Raw genomic sequence first — 22,076 nt, 5'->3', positions numbered from 1 at the left:
TGAAGGTGGCGGCACCTTGGCAGCAGTCTGCTTTACTGTAATATACAGAAATATTAGGTTTACCAACACGGAAGATGGCTGCATATGTGGAAACCTTGCATACCCAGAGACAGGACTGAGGCTTTAGTGGCATCATTGCTGCATTGCTCAAGTAGCCAATCTTTGATGGTCATCATTGCCTGCTGGGCTTTGTAGTTCTAGTCCAGCTGGGGCCATCACTCTGTGTGTTCTGTAGCTTTGCTGTATATTTGTGGATGTCAGAAGGCACTCTGCAAAGCAGCATGGTCATCCATAATACATGCAATGTCTGCTGTGCAGTCTTGCTTTAGGGAATGAAAGGGGGGGGTGTAGATTCATGCCTTGTGTATGTGAATGAAGGCTCCTGATCCAGCACAAGAATCTATTCCTTGAGGATTCACCTTATGGGAGGTGGAGAGCAGAAATGGGCTCAGTCTGCATACAAATGAGATATGAGGTCATGTGCGCCTTTGGCATAAAGCATCTGGAAAGGTGCATTGCAGGCTGGAGAATGCAACACAAAAAAATGGACTTCTGTTGTCTGTGATCCCTTAAAGGGAACATATCTCATGTCCGTGTGAGAAGTGTCCGATAGAAGCTGCCATTCTCTGTATCCGGGACGTCCCTGCTAATTCACCTTCTCTGTTTGTCTTGCTGACCCTCAGGGCTACAAGTACATTCAATGCTTTGAGTTGTCAGAGATGGAGGAAACAACTTGCTCTTGTTCTGACTGCCTAAGCAATGATGTTCCCTTCTTTAGAGAAATCTCTGCTCACTTTCATGTGAAGCCAAATTACCCTAGTTGGGTACAGGAAAAAAACATGTTGTGGATTTAACCCTTCCCTAGTTTATCTAATTTAAAACGTTTTTGATTTTGGTTATTCTTTAAGGCTGAAGTTTATTCTGCATTATTTTTGTCTTGCCCAGTCCCTTCTTTATCAACATGCTAATCACTAATAAACCTTTTGATTTTCTTTGTATTCTATTTTTTAATACATTGCTAATCATTAGATGTGTGTGCTATGTGCAGGAAGCTATGTGCAGCACCATGCCGACCTCTACGACCAGTCACCGATCTGCACAGAACTTCCTGAAAACATCACAGCACCCGGTCTCAGTATTCCTAGGAGGACTTTGATGAAAGCAGTGTTAAGGAGCTGTGCAAATATCTAAATGAGGGGTGAATCTCAGTCTGGAGCAGGGGGTGTTACCTGGACAGGCTGTGTTTGCTTTCTGTAGGTAACTCCCACATATGATCCTGCGCTTCCATAATTGACAGAACTGAAATCCAATGAATGAAAGAGGCGAGGCCAGGGTGGGGAAGGAGGGGCTAGAAGATGCTGGACCTTCTGCAGACAGGAAGTAAGGTGGGCTCTAGCTGCAGCTTCTAATGCACTCCAGTGTTCTCCCCTGAATTTTTTTAAGCTGGGTGGGAAGAAGCTGTAGGCTGGTGGTCAAAAAGTGCATGGCAACAATGACAGATTTTTTGTTCTCAGTTATTGTTGCCATGGGTATCAAGTGACCCCTATAATTCCCCAAGTTTTATACTGTCCCCCCATACTTTGTTCCAACTTTCTAATACCCACCCTCCTAGCATTTTCTATTTTTATGTCATATTATCCTCCAACTGCCCAGTTCCCCTATATTGTGACTCAGCGCTTCAGTTACCACCAAAAAACATCCGGGAGGTTACTGAAAAGTGCTGGGTGCTGCGCCCAGCTAAAAGAGGCCGGAGAGATCACTGCACCTTATGAGAAGTTCACAGAGTGCATTGAAATCGGAGCAAGCAATTTCAGTTCAGGAGAGGAGCCGGTACAACAAGTCTGAAGATAAGGTCAAGGTTCAGCTTTAATGCTGTCTTCACTTTAATTGTGAGAGGAAATAATTGTTCTGGAATTGGAGTTGACATTCTTGCGTTCCCATTCTCTTGTATCGCACCCTGGAATTCATGTTCTCCAAATTGCGCTAATTAACTTAACAGAGAAGCTTTTGTATTCCTTTGGTGAGTCATTTAAATGAAGATTCCCGAGCAGAGATTATGATGTCCCATTTGTGGGTCTCTCGAGTTTCCGAGCATAAATCACACAGGGGCTCCTGAACGTTTCTTTTTAAGAATCGGATTTTTGTGCCGCCATCAGAGAAAGCTCCTCTGCGGCAAATTGAATATTGTCTGCTGCAGATAACGTGTTTGGGGAAAGAAGCTGAACATTATTCAGAAGCTTATTTTTATGCAAGTTACTTTTATGTGTGTGAGTTTAGCCGGTGGCGCGTTACCCAAGAGCTGATCCAAATTCTACTCTTTCTGAGTGCCGGGGTTTATCTTTCACCATATATTCTCTAGTGCAAAATCTTCCAGGTCCAGGTGTTGCAGTGAAGAATTCTTAAACTGAGAGAAGTGAATCTTACTTTCACTAAACAGTCCCTGGTGGAGGATCTTCCGGATTCTTTGTATTCAGTAGATGTAATCTTCACCAGACAGCAGCAAATCTGAATCAACTTTTCAGTTGCAGTGCAGAATTGTCCAGGTCCATGGGTTTTCAATGGTGGTGATACATTCTCCACTACAAAATGGTTAATGTGACATTCACCAAATATTCTCTGGTGCAAAATCTTCCAGATCCATGTACTCATGTCATTTTAAATAGCAACTATGGATTGTTCCGGACCCACGTATTTTCAATGGCATTGATGGCTTATACACCAGACAGCAAAAAAATCTGACATTCCCCAAATATTATCTGACACAGAATTTACCAGCTCTGGTATTTCAGTGGAACTGATAGAATCTGACATTCACCAAACATCCTCTGGTGGACCTTGGGCCTGATTTAATAAAGCAATGAGAGGATACACTTTCATCAGTGAAGTTGGGTGATCCAGCAAACCTGGAAAAGATCTGGTGCAGGATTCAAAACAGTAGCAAATGACTTTGAATAAATTCATTACAGGTTTGCTGGATTACCCAGCTTCATTGACGAAAGTGTATCCTCTCCTCCAGCCTCGGAGAGCTTTAATAAATCTTTAATAAATCAGGGCCAATGTTCCAGATCCATGTGGTTTTAATGGCACTTTTGGCATCTACACCAGAGAGCATTGAATCTGATACCATAGCCCTCCCTGACTTATTAAAGCTCTCCAAGGCTGGAGAGGATACACTGAAGCTGGGAGATCCAGCAAACCTGGAATGGATCTGGTCCAGAATTCAAAACATGAAATCCATTACAGGTTTGCTGGATCACCCAGCTTCAGTGTATCCTCTCTGGCCCATTTATCAATCGATTTTCACTAAACATTCCCTGCCACAGAATCTTTTAGATCTATGTGTGTCCAATAGCATTGTAGATTGTTCATCAATGAGAAGTGAATCTGACATTCATTGGCAATAAGTCCAATGTTTAGCAACCCTACTCATCTTCCCCCTATTGGCTACAAGGAAGATAACTTCCCCTGCAGCCTGATTTCATTCTTCTAGCTGATCTATCACAGCTTGCTGTACCATACTTCTGGAAATTACACTTCAGTGTTCTCCCCAGCCCTTTTTAGCCAGGCACAAGGCACTTTTCAGTAACCACCTGGCTGTTTTTAGGTTTTACTGAAGAGTTGGGTAACGGTACAGGGGCTGCCACCCACATACAGCTTCTTCCTACCGGGCTTAAAAAAAATTGGGGTTGAAAGCTGCACTTGTCTGATCTGAATATCAGAATAACTTTAAAAGTTATGTGAACTTCCAGAGTTCCTCCTCAATGACGCCGGGGGGGTTTATTTTCTACTTATTTTTACTCATTATCCTACTTTTTTGTAAGTGTCAGAAACTGAAATGAGTTTTGGATAATTACTTAGCCATTTTTATACAGTTTGATTTGTATTTTTTATTTTGGTTTGCTGGCATGCTCCGGCACTCATTAGTTTGACTGTCAAGGATGATTTTGTAAAATGCAATTTTCTGGGTCATTTCCCAGCTAATTATCCAGTTAAACCTAATTGGGATTGTTCTCATAGACATTGACACAAATTGTTTCTGGAAAGGGAGTTTTAGACGGTTAACTTTGGTAAAGGAGCTTTTTATATCCTGGCCCAGTTTGCACTGGAGAGCCGAGGGAGTCTGCTGTGGCACTACATATCCCAGGGTGCACTCTGTCTGCTTGATTACTTGTGGGGCACTTACTTGTCCAGCACCAATCCCTATGTGCTGCAGTTTTTCTTTTCAAAGTAGCCACAAAGAAGCCTGTCTCTGCCAGCTGCAGAGAAGAAATCTTGACCTCTGTGAGGAAGCAGTGGTCCCTCTGCAGATGTCCAACACACCCTCTGCTATATTTTTCTAATCCACAGGGAGGAATGGATTGTCTAAATCCGTGTTTCTCAACCAGGATTCATAGAGGGGTTGCTAGGGGTTCCTCGAGCAATGAGCAATTTTTGCCTTTTAGGTCAGTTTTGCAGACACCAATGATCTTTTTGGCTATCTGACATTCTTCCCTCTGGCCAGCAATGTAAGAGGAATTCTTCCTACTGATCACCACATGTACTGTGAGTTATAGTGATTAAGGAAGGGGTTCTCTGAAGACAATAAAAGTTTTTTTTAAAGGTTCTTCATTATAAAAAGGTCAAGAAACATTGGTCTAAATGCAGTGCTATAGGCCTAAACTCTGCAGAGAGACCCCTGCTTCCCACAAATAGCAATTGTCATTCTCTACAGCATGCTGGCAGGGGTCAGACTTTTGTAATACTAAGGGGAACCAATTGGTCTACTGCTGCCCTTTTGTTTTTATACTCCTGTTTTTTATTCGGGTCCTCTTAGCTAAGTGTATATTGGGGATTTTTTGTTGTTTGCACATAATCCCTACATTATAATCCTGTAACTTTTTTCCTGTTGTATTGGGAAGGGTTAAGGGTCCTGGCCACAGCTGTTGGGTGGCTTTATACATTTTTTTCCCTGTCAGCGCCTAATTGGAAGATGTATGGGCAATCTCACCATCAGCCTCTGTGCTGTCTCTTTCTCTGAATCTCTTTTAATGATGTCAGACAATTTTCAGGGATGCATTGACTTAATTACCACCCACTCCAGGCAACAGGTTGGACAAATTGTTGCAGGTCCCTGAGCTAGTCTTGTTGGAACTTTGTGATGTTTATCGTTTGATTTGCATTCTGGTTTATTTGTCGTGTTTATGCAGCTTCACTAGCAGGAGCGGGGAATTCTGTTGAATCTGCGGTCTGTTCAAACCTCATATGTGGCCGCGTCCTTTACTATGTGTTCAGCATCCCATTTATTTGATTGGGTTCTGCAATGCATCATAACCCAAACAAATGTAGTGCATTCTGCATTCTCTAAAGCAGAACCAAACCCGTGTTGCTCACCTGACACCATTCTCCCATGGGGCACCGCCATCTTTTTCTATTTTTGCTTCCTTTTTGCGATCTTCTGACACCTTGATTGGCTGGTCCGGGGTGAGGTAGCTCCCATGGAATGTAAGCTCTTCAGGGCAGGGTCCTCTCCTCTTCCTGTGTCAGTCTGCATCTGTCTGCCATTTGAAACCCCTATTTAATGTACAGCGCTGCGTAATATGTTGACGCTATAGTAATCCTGTTAATAATAAAGTGTACAGTGGTTAACATATTCCTGGCACACACAGAGAGCCTGGATTACCAGATATCCTGGCAAATAAAGCCAATTCTGGCTCAGCTTTATCAACAGCAACCCAGGACTTTCAGGCAGGTAGATAGGATAATTGCCCGACCTTTTCTGCAATAATATCTTGCCTGATCGTTGATTTTCAGAAGTGGAACCTTAGTTCCTCCTAAAAAGGATGCCACATGTTGCACTGTAGTGCGTTCGTATGGTGCAGTTAGGATGCCATTAACAACTTGTGTTCTGCATTGCTGTGCTTGCATGGAATTCACTAGATCAGTGTTTCTCAACCAGGATTCTAACCTGAGGTTGCTAGGGGTTCCTTGAGCGATGGGCAATTTGTGACCCTTAGGTCAGTTACCATTGACAACAATGATCTTATGGCAATCTGTAAGGGTGACAATCTTCCCAGTGACCACCACACTAATATACTGTGAGCTGCGGATATAATAATTATAGGAGGGGTTCCATGAAGACCTGAAAATTATTTTAAGCATTCCCCCTTGTTAAAAAAGTCATGAAAAGCTGTACTAGATTATAAATAAATTATAAATAAATGCAGGATATGTACACAGTAAGGACTCTTTTTTTCTGATTTGTCATCTGCAGCCAGAATGGAAACCTCAGCTTCATGTTTCATTGCAAAGATTAATTTTGTATATAAAAAAAACAAGCAGATATAGACAATTGTGTTTGGGTTTATGTGATTTACATTTTAATGTCATTTCTACATGTATAAATATATATATATATATATATATATATATATATTTATTTAATACTTTTACCTGCAATGAAGGTTTTTGCTCAGGCACTTCTTGGTATAGGTTGACAACTCTCCCAGTTGTTGTACCGCATTGTCATCCCGTTATGTCGGCATCTGATGGACATGTGACTGAAGTGATACACATTACATAAGCATGCTCCACTGTTGTATCCATTAGGAATCCCCCTTTGAAATGCTATTGTTAATAATAATAATAATAATAATAATAATAATAATAAAAAAAAAACAGTATTTATTTAGTGCCAACATATTACGCGGCACTGTACATTACCGTAATTAGGACACAGACAGTGGCACAGGAGGAGAGGACCCTGCCCAGAAGAGCTTACAATCTAAGAGCTTACAATGCTATGCATCCAGTCGTGCAGTATGTAGACCGGTTGTGGCTGGAGAGAAGTTGAAGGTGATCAACAGCATTAGGATACAACAAGGAATAAAAAGAACGGAACACAAGAATTTTATACAAGAAAAAAAGATACCTTGTACATTAACACACTAAATCTCATTCAGTCCGGGTGTTGCATGTACTGCAATCTTTCTGCTTGTGCATTCCCCTTTATCTATATGCTGTGCCTTGGCACTTAGAAATGGTGATATGTGAATCTATAACACATCACTCTGCAGGGTAGTATTTTAGAGACTGGCTTTATTTTGATACACATGTCACAAAATGTGGGCTTGTTCTGTTGTCTCCCTGACGCTAATAGCACAATTAAGTCCTGAGTTGGAGGTAATGGAGGGTGATAGCACATTTCAGTGATGGGGGAGAGTGGGTGGATGAATGAAGTCACAGTTTCAGATCATCTCATACGTGACAAATTAACTGCTACTTTTTATACTCGCTGCCATTGTTCCTGTTGGAAATAAAGCAGAGTCCGCTGAGATATTCAGTCCATGTTCATCATTTTTTGCATTTCCTCTGTATTTCTGTGTGTTAACATTATCTGTTTTTATATTACAGTTCGGGATACCAAACTACATTTACATTTATAGCTTCTTACCTCTGTGTGCGTTTTCTTTGTGCTTTGAGGGCTGCCGTCTTGGGTCCAGACCAGGCTTGGATTTGTTTATTCAGCCAGTCTGTAGTCTACACTGTAACTGCAGACGAGTAAAAACAAAAAGGTATCTGCTTTGCATTTGTTATTAAACATTCAACTGGACTTTGTGCAGGTTTCATCAGAACTGCCGAAACAGCATGGAAAGCTGCCATTAGTCTTCAACATTACAAGAACAAGTCTAGTTGAATGTTACTACTACTAGATATACTATGAGCTGGATAAATAGAAACCTTTACGGACATTTGCATTGGGTATACAGGACATCCAGCAGTGGACTGGAGTTTATGTAGGGGTAAACATGGGGAGTGATGGAATGGACATAGGGAAGTGTGCACGAAGGCCCTGGACCCTTCAGCCAACAGGCATCTGCACAGGAGCCCCAAGTGAGTCCAACAAGGGGGGCCCAAGTCAATTTTGCACAGGGGCCCACTGTTAGCTATATCTGCCACTGGGTGGTGAGGGGTGTGTGAAGGTAGAGCGCAGCTTGTGGTGGCATACTTGGCACAAACCATTCCCATAGCTTCATCCTTGCAAATTTCTTATGCATTTTCGGATGTCCCAAAGGTGCATCAACTGACCTTGGTCTGCTTAGGTTCATCACATGAGGACTGCACAGAGGTTTGGGGTTCTTTTATTAACTGGCACAGCAATCTGGCTTTGTTTTTTTTTTTGTTTTTTTTTCCTGCAACTGTGCCCCCATATTTTTTTGGAATGCTATCTGCAAACCTTTTTTTTCCAATGTCCATGCTCTTCTTTCTTAATAGTAGAGTTGGATGGTCCTTACTAGTACTGTGAGTCCAGGCTGTGCAACGGTGTGGCCATGACATTCAGAATTTACAGAATGGGAATTAATTGGCCCCAAAGAGATAGACAGTGCAGGACAGAGGAGAAAACAAGGAACAATAATGGAACTTATAGTTATAGGTATTTCTCCCCATCAATGTTTGACTGATGCTGAAATCATCATGGCGGCCAATATCAACATACTTGACCCTTTTGCAGTTGCTGTTGTTGGAATAATACGAATTATATTCTTCCTGTACATTTCTCAGCAGCTGTAGATTAATAGTAGATAGCGGTTATAGAACTGGCTGCTGTAGAACTTCCATGTATTTTGCAATTTTTTGAGTAACCTAAAAATGGTCAGTGGTTTTATGTTCACTGACTCTGGGCTGTTTACTGTCACAACGATGAAGTGATGATAACCTATTGTTATAACAGAAAACCCACTTCTATGATAGTTTTGCTCCAGGACTGTGCTGACCTATTTGGGTATAAACTATTAAAGTGATATGATAATATAAATAATTCATAATCTGCTCCAGTGCCTGATGCATTCCTGTAGTCTCCATCTTTTTTTTTTTTTTTTTTTTTTTTTTACATTATCTACGCTTCTACATCTATTCAATAAATCAAGGTGCATCAAATCTCGAGGGAGATATAATGAAAAGTGTTCAACATTCTGCCTTCTGCATTTTCTAAATAATCCATTATTTAATTTAGGGGGGGGGGGGGGGGGTTTGTAGTCAGTACCATCAAGATTGTGCTACCCAGAACTCAGGGCACCCAGGGTACAAACACTGTTAGCCTTCATGTCAGTGTTACCTTCTATTCAGGACCTTTATAATACTGACAGGTGTATGCTGAGGACATATAACTGTTAAAGCTGAACACCGGGCACCAGCTAAATACATATTTGAAATGCAAATTTAGAATTTGTTTCATCTGCCAAACCACTTCAAGTTTTGTGCAGCCAGTCTTATGATACAAGCAACTTTGCCAATTTGGCAAATTAGGTCCCTGGACTTGCTCCAGGAGCAGCCAAGCTTGGTGAAGGACACACTTCCAGCTCGCTCATTGGACACTAAAGGAACAGCAGCATACTGGTCAGCTTTGTGTCTGATTGGCTTTATACAGTCTTATTGTCATTAAGCCAGGGTTGTTATTATCTATAATTCATCTTAATTTACAAACATCTTAAGTGTAACTGAACTTTGTGGAAAGTTACACTTATTTTAAAGCTTCACCCTCCCCCCACCAGTCTTGGAACCTCGGTCAACCAGCTTTGGGGCAGTGTCCATGAGCTTTCTTTTGACACTAGATTAAGACACTTTTCAGATTATTTTGTTGACAAATGCATTTGACCTGCATTTACCCCCCATTTGACCTACTTCTCTTGCATTCCTATTGACTCATATAGAGAGAGAAGCAGTTCTGGTGCAGACAAAAGCAGAACTGTAGCCAAAAATAGCAAGGTAAAAATAAAATACCTTTCAAAGGATAAAAAAAAAAGAAAACCGGCTAGAACTGTACTCCTCATTTTTTACCCCAGAGGTTTCCCCTGCAGTATTTTTCTGCAATTAGATGTTCCTTATCTGACAGTCGGCATTATTAAACCCATTTTTTAATCTCCAGGTGATCCTGGGTTCACCCCAGCCTATAACTGGATTTAGAAAAGAGGGGCAGCATGGTGATGAGCTCAGTTTTCTCCTTCGATCAGCTTGTCTTGTCAGTACATTGACCGGTTCTGGCCTTTCTGTACAAAGACTGCCTGATTCCAAGTCAAACTCCCAAACTTACACTGTACAGCATGTTTGGGTATCCCCATGGGATAGGATGCTTACTTTTACTTTTCCTTTTATAAGGAAAAAGTAAAGAGAATGAATACTTCATCCAGTGTTCTCCCCGGTCCCTCTTAGCCTGGTGCACCACCCAGTAATTTTCAGTAACCACCCGGCTGTATTTGGGTGGTTATTTAAAAGTTGGGAAGCAATACAGGGGCTGCCACCCACCTACAATTTGTTCCCATTCGGCTTAAAAAAAGCATCTTTGACATCAGAAATGTCCTCAAAACGTTGCCCCTTCAGGTGTTTCTTCAAATTGGGGAACAGATAATAGTCCAAAGGGGCCAGGTCAGGTGAGTAGGGGTGGTGGTGGACTAATTGGAAACCCAGGGTGTTCAATTTGGCAGCCACAATGTCGGACGTGTGCGCAGGTGCATTGTCCTGCAAAAAAAGGATCCCTTTGGTCAACTTTCCACGGTATTTAGTCTTAATTGCCTCCTTCAGCTGGTCCAGGAGGTTAGCATAATACTGTCTGGTGATACTAGAGCCCTGAGGTAGGTAGTCCACCAACAGAATACGGTCTTTGTCCTAGAAAACGGACGCCATGACTTTTTTTGCCCGGGGACCAGCTGTGGTGCCATTCCTTTGATGGTTTCAGGATCATAGATGTGTAGCCAGGATTCATCCTCAGTCACAAACCTAGCCAAAAAGTCCTGTGCAGCTTCAAAATGGGCCAAAATGGCTTTGGATGGTTCAACTCGTTCCTTCTTCTGATCACTGTTCAAACATCTCGGTGCCTACTTTGCTGAAAGCTTGCACATGTCACAGATAGTGGTGATAACAAATCCAACAGGCCCCTGTGAAATGTCAAGTATCTGGGCTATCTTTTTTGCAGATATTTGCTGGTCCTAAATATTTAGCTCATGGACAAAATCGCAGGTTGCCGGGTCAGTTGAGGTTGGGGGGCGCCCACTGCGGGGCTCATCTTCAACGGTGAAATGCCCAGTCTTGAAACGATATCCAGGTTTTGACAGTCCTGTAGGAAGGACATTTCTTCCCCATATTTGTGACATCTCAGTGTGAATGTCCTTTGCTGATTTTCCCTGGAGAAACAAAAACTTCATGACGGCCCGTAACTCTGACGACGTGAAACTTGCTTGTGCCTCTGCCATCACATCTTCTCACTAAAAGAAAAAACAGTTTTAGGAATCGCAAAGACCTGATATTTGAAGAGTTACATACTAAGATATTAGGTTCTCATATGCCCCCATAAACATTTTTCTATTTCATCTGGAAGGGGGCAAAACCAGGAACTTCTCAGCACCCAATCGAATATAGCACTAACATATTACGCAGAGCTGTACAGTAAATAGGGTTTGCAAATGACAGACAGATACAGTCAGTTACACAGGAGAAGAGGACCCTGCCCTGAAGAGCTTACAATCTAGGAGGTGGGGGGAAGTATCACACAATAGGAGGGGGGATAAGGATTGGTGGGTGAGTAGTGAGAGTTTAGAAGACAGAAGATGACGGGTAGGCAAGTTTAAAAAGATGGACTTTAGGGGCTCTTTTATATGAGCAGAAAGTAGGAGCAAGCCGAATAGGATGAGGAAGACCATTCCATACAGCAGCTCTAGAAAAGTCTTGGAGCTTTTGCGTGTGATAAGTTTATGAGTGAGAAAGTAATTAGTAGGTGATTGGACGAGCAAAGAGAGCGACTGGAGAAGTATTTGTATATGTATAAGGTTTTCAACCTTTCCCCTTTTTCTTTTCATTCCTCAACATAGCATTAGGCTTTTACTTGTAATAAATGGCAAATACCATTCCTTCACCTTTGCTGCAGAGGATCCCTTGACACTTTAATTATTTAATTGCCGCGGTTTGGTTAGGAGGTGGCTTCACACTCTGGAGACAAAGCTTTCATTTTAGTGCCATCATCTGTTACGAGGTCCTTCTTTCGCGGAGGGGGAAGGGGGACAGACGCACATTTCTTGCCTGATGAGTCAAAGCAATCTTTATAATTTAGTTTATGATCCTGTTATTCCTTGATCGGATTTATCAAAATAGGACAGCGAATGTCTTGAGGTTTCACCTGCCTCGTGTTTCTATTTTAAAGAGGTTAGAAATATTTTTATATGTTAACCTAATTTACAGTGGCCAGGAGTAAAAGGTGAAGGCATTTTCTCTAATGAAAGCCATCAGCTACTTGGAGTACATTGTTGATGATAAGTAATGCTTCTGATTAGCGCGCTGTTGGTTGAGGACATTATTAAATGGACCTGGACCCTTCTAACTAGGGTAAAGCTCTTTGTCTTGTATACTTCTAATTAATTGTTTCAGCTTTTACAGACCCTGTCATCACCACAAAAACTCAGCCAGGAATATTCCACTGACAAGATTCATGTCAAGACTGCATTCTAAATAGGAAGTTTTACTCGTGGGCATTATTTTGTCTGAGGGGACCCTCCCCTAAGCAGGGTGGTCACAGAAAAGTGTCGGGTGGTGCGCCCAGCTAAAAGAGGCTGGTAGAACACTGCTGACCCTTTATAATCATCGTGCTTCAGTATTCTATCCATTCAATTCATCCATCAATTGGTAGACCTGAACAAGGGAGGTATATAACTGCTTGAGGCTAGCAGCCAACTATTCAGCCCAAGATCTCTCATACCAGTTGTGCCCCCATTCCCAGGGGATGATGAGTTTACTGATTTCAGCACACGCTGCAACTGAGATAGTAGCATTTTGGGGGTGCTAGTAAGTTAAGTATAAGGGGGTCAGGGGTTATATTTTATAGACACTGTCACTTGAACCCTGCCAAAGCAGGCTGATGGTCTTAACTCTGAAAAGTCAAACCATTTTGTCTGATGGAGAACATTATGAAATTACAATACATGTGTCTAAATTGTCCTGTATTCTTCCTAAAGTTGTAGTGCATGTCTCAAGCCTAGAGTGTAATAGCTATACAATTGCAATGTGAGATCATCTAAGGCACTGCTGCCCCTGACTTCTCATCTTACATGCTTTGGAGTGAGATTAGATATTGTCTTTGTTTTCCTTCCTGGAGTGAAAGCTGTGACTGAGGACTTCAGTCCAAGGATCTTTCTTCGATGCTTCATTCATTCTGTGTATCTGTGTGTCCTCCACCTCTTGCTTCTTGAATACTTCCACACTAAATGTCATACCACCAGTTCTCAATGGTGCAAATCTGACATGGGTAAATAAAGCTTTACTGCTACCAAGATGCTGTCACATTTGATTCTGCCCTCTCCTTCACTTTCCATATTCAGAACATTTCCAGGTCCTGTCACTTTCACCTGAGCAACATCTCCAAAATCTGCCCCTACCTGTCCCCAGAGACCACCAAACTCCTTCTACACGCTCTTATCATCTCTTGTTTGGACTACTGTAACCTCCTTCTCTCTGGTATTCCACTAACCCGACTCTCTCCTCTACAATCTATTATGAATGCTGCAGCCAGATTCATCCATCCTGCCCACTGCTCCTCTTCTGCTGCCTCTCTTTGTAGTTCTCTTCATTGGTTTCCATTTCACCTTAGCATCAAATCCCTCCACAGTTCTTGTCTCACTTACCTTTCTGACCTGGTAGAAAAAAAACTCCCCTAGGCGCTATCTTCGCTCCTCCTATGACCAACTAATGACTTCCTCACTTCTAACCTCATCACACGCTTGGCTCCAAGACTTTTGTAGAGACGCCCAAACTCTCGGCAATGGTCTTCCTCGTCCTATTCGGCTTGCTCCCACTTTCTGCTCATTTAAAAGAGCTCTCAAATCCCATCTTTTCAAACTCACCCACCATCTACTTCTGTCTCTTAGAACCCTCACTACTCACCCACCATTCCCTATCCCCCCTTCTATTATATACTGCTTATCCACCTTCTAGATTGTAAGCTCTCCTGGCCAGAGTCCTCTCCTCCTCCTGTGTCACTGTCTGTATCTGTCTGTCATTTGCAACCCTTATTTTATGTACAGCGCTGCGTAATATGTTGGTGCTTTATAAATCCTAATAATCATAATACCAAGATAACCAATTCCAACACAGGCACTGCGCAGAGTAAGGCATTGTAAGTCCCAATGGGGAAATGATCTGCAGCATTGAGGCAATACCGGTTGTCTTGTTGTTTCTCAAACCAGTAGCTCATTTACTTTAGGAGCAAGATTTAGAACCAGTATTCTGGCACTGGGTAACAAACCGGCATCTCATTCAATGTGAAGAGTGTAGTGTGTATAACCTCTGTGTGCTGTCCACATTGAATTCAGAGCATACTCTTCTCAAGTTCTTTGTATCTAGAGCGTGCAAGTAGCTCTGCATGCAAAGCATTATGGCATTCACTCCCAGAGGTTGGCTATGAAGACAGTTGAATTATTGTACTTCCAGTGCCCGCTGGCTGTTTAGACAGGCACAGAATGCTGGCACTGTGCCGGCACATTACACTCTGAGACGTGAGCTTTCTTCCAGGCACATTTATTGCTGTACACAGCTCACGCCTGTTCTCTGTCCTTTAGCCAGGTCTTCGGTAAATTTTGCATATTTGAGCTTTTATCAATGAGTAGACAAAAAGAGTAGCTGATCAAGCAAATGAAGACAAAAACATATGCGTTGTAGTGGGAAGGGATGCATTCAGTTACCAATTTTAGCTAATAGTTCCACCAATGTCTTACAAAAGGCACTCAAAAAAATGCTCAGATAGGCATAAATGTTCATAGTTACATTGATGGGCTATTTTAGAGAAAACCAAAGAACAATCTCTTGTTATATATTATGTTGTTTTGGGGTCTTCTGAATTTTTTTTGCCATGTTCTGACATCACCTGGTATGATTGTCAACAGTTCAGAGTTTACAGATCTATTTAGTTAAAAATCTAACTATTCGTGTTTCCTTAAGGTAGAACTGTGACCAAGCTATGAACATTTACATATTTTATAAATGTAAACTATACTTAAGCTCTTAAAAGATCTGGTGTCTGGCTTGTGCTTGTATCAACTGACTTTTTCCAATTTGCATTAAAATTTTCACTTTTAGGGTGGCTACGTTGCTTTTCAGAGTCCTCAGGAGCCTTGATGTAGCTGCCCTTGTGAGCAAAGTTTCATCAGGGACTACAGCATGTAATGCCGATTCTTGCATAGGTAGATCTTAAACCTAGCGGATGGACCAGCAGTATATTGGGCATTAATGCATGTTGATTTGACAGAGGAATCTGAAGAAGCCAGAGCATACATGCAAACTGATTGTGTGCACAGGCCAGCAAAAAACTCAAGCACAAATGTGCTTCCTTATGATGGTATTGTGCATGATAACACATGTAGTCCTGATGTTTGTTAATATTTTAGGTGTGCATTTCCCAACTAAAAGTGCAGGGAAGCTGCTCTGATGGAGCTGGAACCTGTTGCTGTAAACAAGCTCTTACTGACCCCAGAACTGCAGACATTCTGGAGCAATCCATCCTCAACCGTTAACAAGAAAAGCAGTGAAGTGACTGTTAAACATTTTCTTACGTACCCCATGTCCTTACTTACCCCTGTAATTGTAGACATTGTGGAGCAATCTAAACTTTAAATGTTAGTAAGAGAACAGTGAAGTGTTCTAGCCTAGGAACTCCGTTCTCTTCTCCTATTTCTGGTCTAACTTTACATTTGAGGTTAGAAGGCTTGCAGGTTTCCATATCATTTAAGGTATGATGAGTATGAATAAAAAACCCTTGCAGTGGCAAACCCCCACTGACATGAATGGTTTAGTGGTTAGCACTCTGGCTTTTGCAGTGCTGGGTCCCAGGTTCAAATCTTGGCCAGGACACTATCTGCACAGATTTTGTAGGTTTACCCTGTGCTTGCGTGGGTTTCCTCCGGTAACACCGGTATCCTCCCACATTCCAAAAACATGCAGTTAGGTTGATTGACTCCCCCTTAAAATTGGCCTTAGACAGTGGTAATGACATATGACTGAAATAGGGACATTAGATTGTGAGCTCCTTTGAGGGACAGCTAGTGACAACAGCTATGGACTTTGTACAGTGCTGTGTAATATGTTGGCACTATATAAATACTGTGTAATAATAATGAATGATTATTAAGGTTCAGAATAATTCTTTTACCTATCTTATTTCTTTATACCTTTAGGCTGGTTCATTGTTGTGTTTGCAGGGGCTAAAGTCATCCCCATCCCCGGCACCTTTTTTAGCTGAAAGTGATAAAAAATGTATTGTGGGCTTTGATTACCCAATTTTTTGGTTACTTCAATCTGTCTCTTGATAGGTTTACTGTAGGGTCATGTCACTTGGCTTTTCTGTCTCCTAATAAAAAGTTAAAGTATTGTACCTTGTTGGCCATTGATGAAGAATATTTTGGATTAAAGGCAGTGATGCTAAATACATAAGATACATTAACCCTTTTGTGCAGTCCATTATTATTATTATGATTATGAAACAGGATTTATTTAGTGCCAACATATTACGCAGCACTGTACATTAAACAGGTGTGGCAAATGACAGATACAGATAGTGACACACGAGTAGGAAAGGACGCTGCCCCGAAGAACTTACAATCTAAGAGGTGGGGAAGCAGAATACAATTGAAGCTTTGTGTGCTTTAAACGGCCTTGTCTTTTGCACCACCATTTTGACTGCTGGCAAGGACTGTCTTCCTCGCCTTCCTTCCTCCTGCTCTTGTAGTGCTAGCCACATATGAACCACATACTGGGGGGGGGGGAATAAATTCCACAAGTCAGGCCAAGCTTAAGGCATCTAAGTCCTGCATTTTAACACCATTTATCGGCTGATTTAAGTTATCACTTATCACTGCAAAATTTCCCAATAAAACTGTAATACTTTCATTGCAAACCTTATTGGTAAAGCATCTCCGATACCAGGAAGTCCTTTTTGTTTAACCTAAATCTCCCCATTTCTTATAAAATCTTTAGTGAGTGCCATTTCTGTATATCGTTCCTTTTTAATGCTTTGTTTTTAGGCGGTGGCAGTGACTGATATTGCCGTGTCACTTGTACAATTTACAGCCTGGCCTGTGTGCTAATCATTCATTGAACAGCCATTGATCTTTTGTGTCAGTTTAACAGCTGTAATCAGGCCTGTTGTTCCTGCTGATGCATTAAAGGAGTATTAGTGTTCAGTAATAGTGATCTACTTGGGTGAAATATTGGAAGTGACCCCTGAAAATGGATTTCTGGCAGGAAAAAAGCCTCTTTAGCTATATAAGAGGAGGGTGGATGGATTGCAGTTATTACATAAGCTAATATAATTGATAGAAGTTCTTCAGATAAAGAAAGTTGTAGATGTAAGCCATTGATAGATGACATTTAGTTTGCTAAATCAATATCCTCTATTTATAAAACAGGGAATCAGACTTTCCCTCAAACATTCCCTGGTGGGAATCAATTACTCCAATTGAACACATGGACCTGGAAGGTGCCCGCATTTTATAAATAGAGCTCTATGTGTTTTTTCATTCTTTATAGGGTTTCTGTGCTGATGGACTCTTGTCACCTCTTTACAGCCACATCTTGTTTACCTGAGCACCAGAGATGACTATAAATCATTGCTCAGTGCAAAGTTACTGATGGTTATAATGGTTGGAACATGCTTGTGCGAAACGCTATAGCCTCCATTGGAAGCCCATAGGGCAGGGTGACCACACGGAAAGGAAATTGGGACATAGGGCCAGTGCATTGTCACCCTATAACAGGAAATAGTATAATGAAGTGTTTCTCAACCAGGGTTCCTCCAGAGGTTGCTAGGGGTTCCTTGAGGTCCCAATGAAATTTTTACAGACACCAATGATCGTTTTGGCTATGTGTAAGCTTGGCTTCTTTCCCACTGGCCAGCAATGTAAGAGGAATTCTTCCCACTGACCACCGCACTAATATACTGTGAGCTGTGAATATAGTAATTATAGAAGGAGTTCCCTAAAATTATTTAAAGGTATTTCCCTATGTTAAAAAAAAAAAGTTGAAAAACACTGGTATAATGTATTCTGGGGTCATTTCATCCAATGTCTCTTATATATTCTGTAACGTCAAGCATCCGTATCATTCAAAAATTGAAAGATAACACTGAGGAATATTGCAATTGAAAGGCTCTATAGTTACAGTAGGAAGCTGTCAAATCCAAAAGAAAATCCATTCCTTCTTACAGATCATTTGCTTGGATCTCAGTCTTTTGGCCTGTTTGTGCTCCAGTAGTCATGTAACCCTCGCAGGATATGTATCCATTCGGCTCCTCCTCTGCAGCAGCTCTGTAAAGTAGTGAATCGAACTGCTACATAAGCCAAAATGGCAAAAATATAAGTTTTGCTTTTTTTTCACATACGGTATATAAGGAACAAAGCAGCATTTATATCTCCTCTAGAACTTTACATTCTCACCTGGATTTTATCTTTAAACACCTTCTTTAGGCATAAAGCTCTATCATCAATCTATGGGGATCCACAATCCATAAAGATCTATATAATCCTTTCTATACTCTTGTTTCTTCTACTGGCATTCAGGCTTGCTGTAGCGTTCCCCTTTAGGACCTTGCAATGGAGAGAATACAAGATACTGCTATTCCACCCGGCCCTCCTAGCTTCCCGCATATGATTCTCTCTCTTATTTGTTAATTCAACAGTTCATGAGCTGTGCTTAATGTCTTCTGACAGGCCCTGCATTGCATTGCCTGTCATGCCAAACCTTTAGCAGGTCCCTTAATCACGGCTCAGCGGGCGCACCAGACAGCATCATCTCACCCAAGAATAAATCCTGTTCCATTCTAAAGAGGTCACTGCAACGGTGACACCTTTGTAGGTTGCTGGAACGGTGCAAAGAACGGACTTGTGAATATGGTGGGCCATGGGGTGTTATATTTCTAGGAATCAAATCCATCCCCCCTCATCCATTCCACTCTTCGCTAGAGCTTAGGATTCTCCCAGAAGAGAAGGATACCGCATTAAACAATGCCAGAATGGTGCTTGCTGCATTATTGATCGTCTGTAGAGTCTGCCCTTTTTTAGATTAGCACACAATTGCAATGAGAAAATGATATTCTGGACAAGGAATGTATATATAGGAGGAATTGTTCCAGTGATGGGGAACACATTGGTCTCCATTTTCAGCATGTAAACGTTAAAGCAATCAATGACACTGACAATATGCAAATTGTACTTTAAGCAACCAATTGCTAATTGTATTCACTTTATTTAATAAAATCGCAGCAGTCGTAATTAAATCCGAAATCATATATTTAGGAAGAAGTTATTTGTATACTGGTAACATAGAAATAACCAAATGACCTCTTCATTGCCATTACTCTGAGCTAGCAAAATGGCACCATTGTGTTCAGTGTGTTCACCGGAGCTAATCACATATACGGCTCCCTTGTGGCATTAGGTGTATTGCGCTCCCCTGATTTCAGTACAAAACAGTTTTTATTACTCCCTTTGATATTCTCACCAGGCTTGTTGTTGCAGGGGCAGTGTCAGGGGGGCTCAGTTTCTTTTGATGCAGGCATACCCCCAGAGCTACATAACCCAAGAGACATCTCCATACACACTTGACTTGTTCTTGACTTAATGATAAACTATTAATGCACACAGATTATTTTCACCCTGTTGCGTCCGTATGTAACATACAAAATAAAAGACTTCAGGCTGAGCAGCACATCAGCTGTTATCACTGGGAGATTGGTTTTTATAGTTTTTATTTTTGCACAGGGCCCTAAATCCAGAGATCCGGGGTTTACCCAAAACATTTTTGATGTAAACCTGTGCATTTTCCAAGCCATGCAAAACTGGTTTTAATAAATGCTTCCCATATCAGTTTTTTACGTTCAGTCCACTGCTAATCTGGTCAGCATGAGCAAAGAATAGAAACTATTTGTCCGCTCCAAGTCATGACTTCTGGTCAGCACATGACAACACATGAGCGACCCAATAACCGCACAGAGACGTGGGAGAAAAGGAATAAGGTCACAGCAAAATTAATGCAATTAAAGGAAATGCTGTAGAGAGATAGGAGTACAAATACTACTGGGAGCTAAAAGGTTTACCAATCAGATGTCACCTTTCCTCAGTTCTGAGCAATCAGAAGAGTAGAAAATGATTGCCTTTTTTTTGATTGCAGTAAAAAATGATTGCTGGTTAGCGCACATAGATTGGCCTTTTGTCTTGGATCTGTATGTGCAGCTTCCAAATCTTGATATATTTGATGTTTGTTTAGATTTCCTACCATTGGTATTCATTGTCTCCTCTTTGTCAGAGATTGGTGAACTCATTCAAGAAGTGAACAGACTCCTAATTTAACATGATTGGGTTATCTTAATCTCAGAATCCTAGTACTGCGCAATTATCCAATGTCCCAATTGACAGAACAGCAAGGGCTGCAGGGATCTGGAATGTGGTGCATTTTGGGCACCCACTTTATATTCTCCCAGGGCCCCATATTTTGTAAAAATATCCCTGGCAAGCAAAACACCTCTTCCTGCCTCCCTCACATTCCTATTGTCCAGTAACGCCAACCCAATATTCTGTTGGGCCTGTTGAGCATAAAGAAATTTGTGAGGCTGGGAATGAGCAATAAGCTTTGCCGATAAGAATGTTCTATAATGTAGCTTTAGTAGCAGGACTTCTAGGTAGGTGTGTGCTAGGTGAAAAACTACCAGCAGATAAAAAAAAAAAAAATATCTTGATAATCCTTCATGCAAACATCTGTACAGCCAAGCACAAATTGGGATCTTTTTTAGGTACTTGTGCTGCCAGTCTAATTTAATATGCATGCTTACATTGGGGGAGCGCGGATATGACATCATTAGTGCGCATGTTGTTCATTCTACAGTCATCAGTTTGGGGCAGTTAGGTGACACAGATGTATAACTGTAAATGAGAAAGTGGGGTGACTCTGTGCACAGCGGGGGGACATGGATTATAAATCAGTATTCTGCGAGTGGTGGTCCCTGTTTTATGACAGCCATGTATTTTGACAAAAACAGCCGGGTTGTTACTGAAAAGTGCTGGGTGGTGCGCCCAGCTAAAAGGGACTGGGGAGAACACTGTATATTATAAGTGAATAAGCAGATGTGTATGCATCAACTATATAGTGGTTGGGCAGAGTTCGGCTTAAAATGTATTCATAGAAGGTTCCATATTGATTCCTCTTTTAATGCACAGTGATTTTATATCAACCTTTACAATGGAATTGGAAGAGTTTTTTTCCCCCCTTTGCGTCATTTGACTCTGAATGTTTCCAGAACAAATGTATGTGCTGGTAATGGGATTCCTTTCACTAACTGTCTTCCTAATAAAAGGGTTTATGATAAGAAGCTGGTACGAGTCCTGTTTTTAACCAAGCTGATAGTAGCAAGCTTGCAGCGTAGTCTAAATAAAAACACATTAAATAGGAAAGGAGAAGTAAGCAAAATAATGTATTGAAACGGCAAAGCTCCCTCCCACCCTAGTAAGCAAATATTCATCGTAGTGCTGACAAGCGGGGAATCTGATCTGGAAATTATAACTTTGCGATGCTTTCTCCACGGGCACCCCATGGCGAGATGGGTTAATTACTGTGGAGGGTGTACCGGGAAGTCTGACATGGTGAATAATGGGTATGTCTGGATGCAGCCAAGCTGTCAAAAAGGTGGCAGTTTGTAGGGGGATGTCAGCTTGCTCAGAACACTGCTGTCGTTTGGTGGTGAAAGCAGAGAATGGAAAATTAACTTGCTTTGCATTTGACTAAAATATACTGTATAGCAGGGTATTCGGGGGGGAAAGGAAGAGCAGAAGACCCATAAATAGTAGAAACCAAATCGGGTTTTTGGTTTCATTTTCTTTACTTAATTGGCTGTAAGTAGGTAGTAGGTTAGCAGTTCTACCTTAAGCCACTGAGATCCTAACTTCATATCCCTATTTAATAATTACAATAATATACCTATAAGTCAGGCATTTGATATGCACGGTGCTTTATACGTCTGTACGGTGCTTTATACGTCTGTACTGTGCACGGTGCTTTATACGTCTGGACTGTGCACGGTG

General features: G+C 41.5%; 1 protein-coding gene across 2 annotated transcripts in view; it reads left to right on the top strand.

Annotated features, from left to right (window-relative positions):
• The window catches only part of PRKCB (protein kinase C beta), a 159,974-nt gene that overhangs the window by 22,409 nt on the left and 115,489 nt on the right, over positions 1 to 22,076 (top strand). The window lies entirely within an intron of this gene.

This window comes from Pyxicephalus adspersus, chromosome 7 (genome assembly GCF_032062135.1).
Source record: "Pyxicephalus adspersus chromosome 7, UCB_Pads_2.0, whole genome shotgun sequence".
Lineage (NCBI taxonomy): Eukaryota > Metazoa > Chordata > Amphibia > Anura > Pyxicephalidae > Pyxicephalus > Pyxicephalus adspersus.
Note: the sequence above shows the minus strand (reverse complement) of the source record. Positions and strands in the feature narration are given on the sequence as shown.